The sequence below is a fragment of the Mastomys coucha genome, unplaced genomic scaffold (genome assembly GCF_008632895.1).
Source record: "Mastomys coucha isolate ucsf_1 unplaced genomic scaffold, UCSF_Mcou_1 pScaffold9, whole genome shotgun sequence".
In the NCBI taxonomy this organism is placed as follows: domain Eukaryota; kingdom Metazoa; phylum Chordata; class Mammalia; order Rodentia; family Muridae; genus Mastomys; species Mastomys coucha.
In genome coordinates this window covers 42,700,705-42,709,964 of record NW_022196915.1, presented here as the reverse complement: position 1 = coordinate 42,709,964, position 9,260 = coordinate 42,700,705, and the positions used below count along the sequence as shown (strand labels likewise).

Here is a 9,260-nt window from a genome sequence, read left to right as displayed (position 1 = left end):
TTCATCTTTGAGGGGAAAACCAACTTGTTAATACCATGTTTTAAACCATGAGTGTCCAGGTGAAGGTGGAATTATGTTGAGCTCAAATGAAAGCAAATAATTTTATGTATTCTAAAACATCTGAATATAGTTTTGTGAACAGTGATGTAACCTTGCTTTTACATTTAACATGAGAATTTAAAAGCAGATATACCCACTCTTGAACATATACCCAAAAGATGCCCCACCATACCACAGAAACACATGCTCCACTATGTTCAAAGCAACCTTATTTGTAATAGCCAGAAGCTGGAAACAATCCAGATGTCCCACAAACAAAAATGGATACAGAAAATGTGGTTCATTTACACAATTCAGCTATTAAGAATGAGGACACCATGAGTTTTGCAAGCAAATAGATGGAACTAGAAATGTCATCCTGAGTGGGGTAACTCAGACCCAAAAGGATGTGCATGGTATGTACTCACTAGTAAGTGGATATTAGTCCCCAAAAAAGTACAAAATACCTAGGATACAATCCATAGAACTCAAGAAGGTTAACAAAGAGAAGGGCTCGAGTGAGGATGCTTCAATCCCTATTGGGAGGGAGAAGAAAATAATCACGAGAGGCAGAAGGAGGGAGGGACCTGGATGGGAGAGGAGAGGAAGATAGGAAAAGGGGAACACGATGAGGTATGGGGTAGAGACAGGAGAGAAACCCTGAGGGCCAGCAAAATGAATGGAAATATGCAACCTTAGTGGGTGGAAGGTGGGGGAACCCTCTAGAAAGTACCATAGACCTGGGAGGTGAGAGACTCTCAGGACTCAAAGGGAGGACCTTAGATGAAATGCCCAACAGTGGGGAGAGGGAACTTGTAGAGTCCACCTCCAGTAGAAAGACAGGGCATCAAGTGGAGGGATGGAGTAGCTATCCTGCAGTCAAAAGCTCTTATCCAGAATTGTTCCTTTTCAAAAGAACTGCAGGGACAAAAATGGAGAAGAGACTGAGGAAAAGAGGTCCAGTGACTGGCCCAACTTAGGATCCATCTCAAGGAGAGACTCCAAAGCATGACACTATTACCGATGCTAGGGTGTGCTTACAGACAGGAGCCTAGCATGGCTATCTTCTGAGACAGACTTAGATACTTACACACCCAACCATTGAAGTCTGGGACCCCTGTGGCTGAATTAGGAAAAGGCTGGAAGAAGCTGAGGAGGAGGGTGACCCCATAGGAAGACCAGCAGTCTCAACTAACCAGGACCCCTGAGATCTCTCAGACACTGGGCCACCAACCAGGCAGCATACACGAGCCTCCTCACCACCCCTCCCCAATATATAGCAAAAGACTGCCTGATCTGGCCTCTGTGAGAGAAGATGCACCTAACCTTTGAGAGTGAAGCTCCAGGGAGTGGGGAGGCCTCGGGGGTATGGGGAACATCCTCTTGGAGAAAGGGGCAAGGAGGTATGGGATAAGGAACTGTGTGAGGGTGACCAGAGGGGAGGCAACAGCTGAAGTGTAAAAAAAAATAAAAATAATGACAAAAAAGATGTCAAAATTTTTATAAATATTGTCACTAGTTTGGCATTTTCACAAGTTCATTTTCACTCAGTATATATATGGTACCTGCCAATTTTCAAATGGAATGCATAGAACTGCAATCATTCATTCAAACTAAAAATATTTTGATGATGTTCCTTCATGACATTTACAAAGTTTTTATACTTTCAGAGGTGAAGTCCCACAGAGCACCTACATTTGTGAGCAACTAGTTTCAAGAACTGAGCGCACCTACCTGCAGAGATGACTCAGAAGTCTTAACAGTTTACACTGCTCTTGCAAAGCACCCAAGTTCAGATCTGAGCTGCCCTGCTGAATAGCTCATCACCACTCCAAACTTCAGCTCCTCTGGCCTCCAAGGGCACCTGCACTCATGTGCACATACCCAAACGCAGACACATAATCAAAAGCTAAAAATATATTACCTATATGTCTTCATGATTTGACAAGCAAAATATACCCAAGAAATCTCAACAATCTGCCTGCTCAAACAAGACCTGAACAATGACAACATCAGTTGAACATCAAAGTGGATGGTGAAGTAGCAAGTGGCCCATCACTAGATGAAGAGCAACATGCAGTTATATCTGCTGAGAGAGGGAGAATTAGTCTTCCTAAAGGTGAGCACTATAGGGGTTCCAATATCCAATCCCAAGTGGTCAGACCAGAAAGAAATATGTGTTCAAGCAATGATGCACTGACCCTGTAGATTGGATTTATATTTCATTCCCTTGTAGTGTGTGAGAGAGAATGATAATTAAAGAGTAAGAGGCCATGAATCTGAATGGATAAAGACACATGGAGGAGTTAGAGGAATAATGAGGTTTGATAAAAACCATATTTTAATTCTTATTTCAATTAAAAGGTTAAAGCACACTAATCATAAAATTAGAACTCAAATATCTCTTCAGCGTTAGGAATTCACTCAGGTCAGAGTTGTGTCCATCAAACCAGGGAGTGAAATGTTCGCTTCTCAAAAGCCATGTAGAATGTCCACCCAAATTCATGTTGTCCTCCTTCACTATTATGATAAAAGCATAGCAAAATAAATTTTATTACTTATATGTGTTCAATTAATTTACTAGATATCACAAATATGGTATCTTCTTCATGGTTTAAAAAGATTCTCTCCAAATGGGCACACATGTAATTAAGATTATTATATTCTATAATGGATCTGTAGCTGATCTATGTGTACAAACATCATGTCATTTGTATATGGTTCATGTTAGCTCCCTCTCCCACAATCCTCCTCCTACCGTGCCCACTTGTGACCCACACAGAAGCAGTGGGCTGTATGCTGTCTCTAGCTCCACTGTCTAGCCCATAGCTCTGCCTGCCTTCCAGAGGGGTCTTACTGCCATGGACCACCCAGGGTGGAGTCTCCTTCCGTGGGAGAATCAGGGTCTAGGTACTCAGGTAGGTAAGGAGTTGGCACGACAGACAGACACAAACACAAGAGAGGTTTGGAACTGCTGCAATTTGCTTTCCTTTCAGATGAAGTTTTATACATTCATAACAGGAACAAAATCTTGGCTGCGAGCCATTATACAGAACATGATTTACTCTTAAAATACACATTAACAAGTTATCTTGAAACTAGAAATACAAAACAGGAAAAAAAAAAACATGAGATTCATCTTGGTACCCAGACCGTGGTTAATGGTCCCAGACTAAGGTCAGCCTATTCTTAGAATTCTGCCAAGCTGCTGCTCAGGCAGCTGTCTGACTCTGCAGAACAGGTCAAGGGCTTAAGACTTAACTTTTATTCTTAGTTCATGGGCCTTCTGGCCAGTTTGGAAAGCTTATGAATGCATTGGCTACCTCTTTTCTGCCAAACTGGCCTTTAAAGGTTCGATTAACCTGTTTCCAATATCTATCTATCTATCTATCTGTTTCTTGAACATTCTCTGATCTTCCTTTGAGAGTACACACCACAGAGGTCTTGCATAAGCAAAGTATAATACAACACTTTCTGTCCATAACTATTCACCTATCCTATATAAGGCAAAGGTTCAGCTATATTTTTCAACTTAATAATGCTTTTAGTGAAGGTGGGTCATCCTGGGAAAAATTAAAAAATCTCTTTTCTTGCAGTGGAGGGTCAGCACGTACCTCTGTACCAATCATGTCCTCCTTTCCATGGGTACTTATGCTTTGAACCTCAATTCCTGGAACAATAAAACCTAGAGGTCTTTGATTAATCAAAGAGGCAATGATATCCTCAGAAGTAAATGTTCTTGGCAGCACAGCCATGCAGAGAAAGGAAAGTGCACAGGGCCCCCTACCCATGAATGCGATTGCTGAGCCAGAGTAACTTTTGTGGGCATTATGCCAGGGACCTCTGGGAGACTGGGTTCCAAGAAACTCTCGTCTCGGGCCTGAACATGCGCCACGCACTTTGTGTAGTATGTCACACAGACTCCACCGGAGTTGGTGTGGCATCTTACTAGCACCAGGAACATCCAGGTTAGATTCCCTCCTGCCAACTTCCTGCCTGCCAGCTTGGATATACATGCCTTATTTTGGACACCAAATATTATCATCAGACTGTCTGGATAATGATACAGAAAGTTATTTATTTAGGAAAGAAAGCTCAGGACTTAGCTGGCTGCCTTTTACCTATATTGTATAACTTATTTAATCCCATCTACTCCACTTCACATTTGCCATGTGGCTTGTTACATCTCCTTAGTCCCACATGTCTGACTTCCTGTGAGTCTAGCTGAGAATTCCCTCATGTCTGATTCTTTTCCAGAGTTCCTGTCTCTGCCTGTAAGTCCCATCTTTTCTCTCCTGCATCAATATAGACCCTCAGTTGTTTATTAAACCAATCAGAAGGTGCCTTATGTAGATGAGGAATAACAGAGACACATCTTCACATGGTGTACAAAAAGATTATCCCAGTAGGAATTCTTATAGCCAATAAATATCTTCAGCAAATTGACTGGATACAAAATTAACTTTAAAGAAAATCAGGAGCCCTCCTTTATACAAATTATAAATGGGCTGAGAAAGAAGTTAAGGAAACAACACTCTTCACAATAGCCACAAATAATATAAATTATCTTGGTATAACTCTACCCAACCTAGCAAAAGACCTGTATGACAAGAACTTTAAGTCTTTGAAGAAATAAAGAAGATATCAGAAGATCAAAAGATCTCCCATGCTCATAGACCAGTAGGATTAACAGAGAAAAAATGGCCATCCTACCAAAAGCAATCTACAGATTCCATACAATTCCCATCAAAATTCAAACACAATTCTTCAATTCTTTAAAGACATTGACAGAACAATTTTTGACTTCATACAGAAAGACAAAAAACTCAGGATAGCCAAAAATAATCCTGTACAATAAAAGAAGTTCTGGAGTTATCAGTATCTCTAATCTCAAGCTGAACTACAGAGCAATAGCAATTAAAACCACATAATACTGGCATAAAAACAGACAAGATGGTCAATAGAATCAAATATTGACCCAGAAGTAAACCCACATACTACAGACAATTGATTTTTGATAAAGAAGCCAAAACTATACAATGGAAAAAAAAAAAGAAAGCATCTTCGACAAATGGTGCTGATCTAATTGGCAGTCTACATATAGAAAAATATGAGATCCATATCTGTCATTCTGCACAAAACTCAACACCAAGTGGATCAAAGACCTCAAAATAAAACCAGATACATTAAATCTGATGGGATAGAAAATAGGGAACAGCCTTGAGTGCATGGGCACAGAAGACAACTTCCTAAACAGAACACCAATGGCTCAGGCACTGAGATCAATAATTAACAAATGAGACCTCATGAAACTGAAAGGTTTCTGTAAGGCAAAGAACATTGTCTAAAGGACAAAACAGCAGCCCAGAGAATGGGAAAAAAATCTTCACCAACCCTATAACCAAGAGAGGGCTGATATCCAAAATAAATAAAGCACTTAAGAATTAGAAATCAAATAACCAAATAATCCAATCAAAGAAGGGGTACAAATACAAACAGAGTTCTTTACTGAGGAATTTTTAATGGCTAAGAAGCACTTAAAGAAATGTTCCACATCCTCAGTTATCAGGAGAATGCAAATCAAAATGACTCAGATTCTACCTCACACCTGTCAGAATGAATAAGATCAAAAACTCAAGCTACAACTCATGCTGGAGAGAATGTGAAGCAAGAAGAGCACTCCTTCATTGATTGTAGGAATGCAGACTTGTACAACCACTTTGAAAATCAATCTGGTGGTTTCATAGAAAAATTGGGAATAGTTCTACCTCAAAACACAGCTCTACCACTCCTGGGCATAAACCCAAAAGATAATCCACCATACATCACAAGGACTCTTGCTCTACTCTGTTCATAGCAGCTTTATTCATAATAACCAGAAAATGGAAACATTCTAGATGTCCCTCAATCGAAGGATGGATAAAGAAAATATAGTATATTTACACAATAGAATATTATTCATCTATTATAAATGACATTATGCAAATTGAAGGGAAATGGATGGAACTAGAAAACATCAACCTGAATGAGGTAATCCAGACCCAGAAAGACAAACATTGTATGTACTCACTTATAAGTGGATAGTAGCCACAAAGTACAGAATAACCGTGCTATAATCCACAGACCAAAGAAGCTAAATACCAAGGAGGATCAAAGGGAAATGCTTGAATTACACTGAGAAGGGCAAATAAAATAGAGCTTGGGGTGGCTGGATGGAGGGAAAAGGTAGAAGAAGGAGTGGGGAATGGAGCAGGGGGGATCAAGTGTGGGGAGGACAAAGGGAGCAAGAACTGGAAGAGAGAACTGTGATTGGTTAGGGGCACCTCTCGGACAAGCTAGAAACCTAGGACAATGGAAACTCACCAAATCTGAGAGTGACTCTATCTAAGACTCCTAGCAACAAGGAATATGGAACCTGAAATGGCCACCTCCTGTAACTATGCAAGACTTCCAATGAAGTCATGTGGACACCAACCCAGCCACAAAACTTTGACCCACAATTCTTGCCTACAAGATATGCAGGGATGAGGAAGGAGCAGAAAATGAGGGAATGGCCAACCAATGACTGGTCCAATTAGAGACAAATGCCATTAGAGAGGGGCCAGCCCTGACACTATTAATGATACTCTGCTGTGCTTGCAGACAGGAACCTAGCATAACTGTCATCTGAGAGGCTTCACCCAGCAGCTGATGGAAACAGATACAGAGACCCAACAACCCTTAGGTCAAGCTCAGGGAATCCTGTGGAAGAGGGAGAGGACAGGTTGAAGGAGCCATATAGATCAAAGACACAAGAAAACCTACAGAGTCAACTAACCTGGGCCCATAGGGGCTGAGACTGAATCACCAACCAAAGAGCATGGGATACACCTAGGCCCCCTACACATAAATAACACACAAGTGTACAACTTGGCCTTCATGTGGGTCCCCTAATAAGTAAAGCAGGGTATGAATCTGACTCTGTTGCCTGCCTTGGCACCCCTTTCCCCTACTGGGTTGCCTTGTCTAGTGTCAATGGGGGGAAGATAAGCCATGTCCTGCTGCAACTCGATATTCCAAGGCAGGTTGATATCTATCGAAGACATCCCTTTCTCTGTGGAGAAAGGGACAGGGGGATGTGGGGAGTTGAGAGGAAGAGACTGGGAGGAGAGGAGGGAGAAGAAGCTGCAATAGGGATGTGAAGTAAATAATTTAATAAATTAAGAAAAAGAAAAAGCAATGTTAAATATTCACCCAGATTCATGCTGTCTTCCTTTACTTTTATGATAAAAGCATACCAAGATGAATTTTACTTATATGTGTTAAACTTGTTTATTAGCTATCACAAACACATGGAGCCTGCTTCCTGGTTTTAAAAGATTCTCTCTAACTTGAAGTGCCAGAGGGGTCCTAGGGTCCCACCTGCTCAGAGGAGAAGGGCAGGGGAGGTGGGGGAAAGGTTGTGGGAGGTGATGATTGGGAAAGGAGCCATGAGCAGAATGTAAAGTGAATAATTAAAAAATAATAATTTAAAAAGATTCTCACCAAATGGGCACCCATATTAAGATTAAAATATGCTGTAAGGATTTTTTTTTTAGCTTATCTGTGTGTGCATATACCATGACATTTATACACAATCACTTTCGCAGGAAATTATGAATGTTCATTATAGCTTATGTAAGTAATATGTAACCTCAAACAATTATCCCTTCAATGTGTCCCAGAAAAGCCAAAATGTTGCATACCCATGGACTAGATGATTAATTTTATGCAATTAATATTTTAATTGCATAAAGACTAAAGACTTTAGTTTAACTGAAGACCTTAGATTACAACTAAGACAGGTAGCTTTCCTGGGTCCCAAAATATGACAGAAGATTCAAAAGTATCTGAAATCCATAAAGTAGTGATGGGAAATCAGGACCCGGGTACCTCTGAGGATTTTCTGGATGTATACACCCCCCCACACACACACATACACACACCTGTGCTCAGGGCAAGGCCAGCCTGTCTCACCTCCCTGAGTGATCTCACAGAACTCTCACCATCTAGTGCTTTTAGCACAGGTTCTCAGCTCCTTCCAGTCAATATCAGCCTTTGTCCCACCCAGTCCCAATTGTTTATAGGCAGTGAGCTGGAAGGGAAGATAAATTTAGCATTCACAAACCTTACACACCAGTCACCTGGGTAGAAAGAGTGATGGGAAAGAGCCTGAAGGCCTCTCTTCAATAATAAGTGGGTAGGCAGGGGCCTGGAGTATTCATGGAGCAGCCTTAGATCACCTCTGGTTAATAGGCATGGTTAGAGATGAAGAGAGATTCACTGGCTGCGGCTCCAGGCTGACCACCTGGGGTATATGTTCCTTGACAAGCTAGGCTGTTGGCCAGGGCATACTTGATGCACTCCTCCTGGATAGCCTTCAGGTTCTCCTTCTTCCTGCCCCAGACCTTTAGAGCAGAGACCTACAGGTCTCAGCCATAGGAGAAAATCAAGTCATGGCTTTAGCAGGGGCATTTGTTGATAACACTGAGGTTTATGGACACCTCGTTTTTACTCTGCCCTTTAGACAGAAAAGTGACCCCAAGGACAGCAGGGGCCACTTTGTGACTAAGTGTTGTGACAGTTGTCATGGCATTCTCCTCACTGGAAAATCTCTGGGTGCAAGCATGGCCTGGTGTGATCATGTTGAGCTTCAACAATGTGCCTTCCAGATAGACAAGGTAGTCACTCAGGGCCTTGTAGACAACTACCAGTGACTTTTCTGTTACATACTGGCAGTGCTTCAAGTCATGGTCCCCATTATGGAGGCTTTTAGGCTCCACAGTGGGTACAGTGCCATTCTGCTGACAGATGTTGGCATAATGGACCAGAACATTGACATTTTCCCTGATGGCAAGGGATGAGTATATTACCCAATCTAGACCACATGCTTCTTGTCAGTGAAGGCCCCATCTTTCTTACACAGGGCACAGTAATCAGATAACCCATCCAGTGTGGTACCCCTGGTAGGAACCAAGGGTAAGACCATTAACCAAGTTCTGCCTTTTTAAAGGCTGCATCCTTGTCTCTCTCACTCCTGGAAGTAGCTCATTAATTAATCATTTGAGACCTAATCACAGCCCTTGCTTGTCTATAGGAAATGCTAGGCAAAGTTATAGAATACACCATTGGAATCATCAGCCGGGAAGCCAATGCTGACCTAATCTTACCGACCTTTGAATCTAATCCTGAAGCTCTTACCA

At 41.6% G+C, this 9,260-nt stretch overlaps 1 pseudogene; it reads right to left on the bottom strand.

Annotated features, from left to right (window-relative positions):
• Nucleotides 1–8,306: 8,306 nt before the first annotated feature.
• LOC116084155 lies at nucleotides 8,307–9,046 on the bottom strand (annotated as a pseudogene).
• Nucleotides 9,047–9,260: the final 214 nt, after the last annotated feature.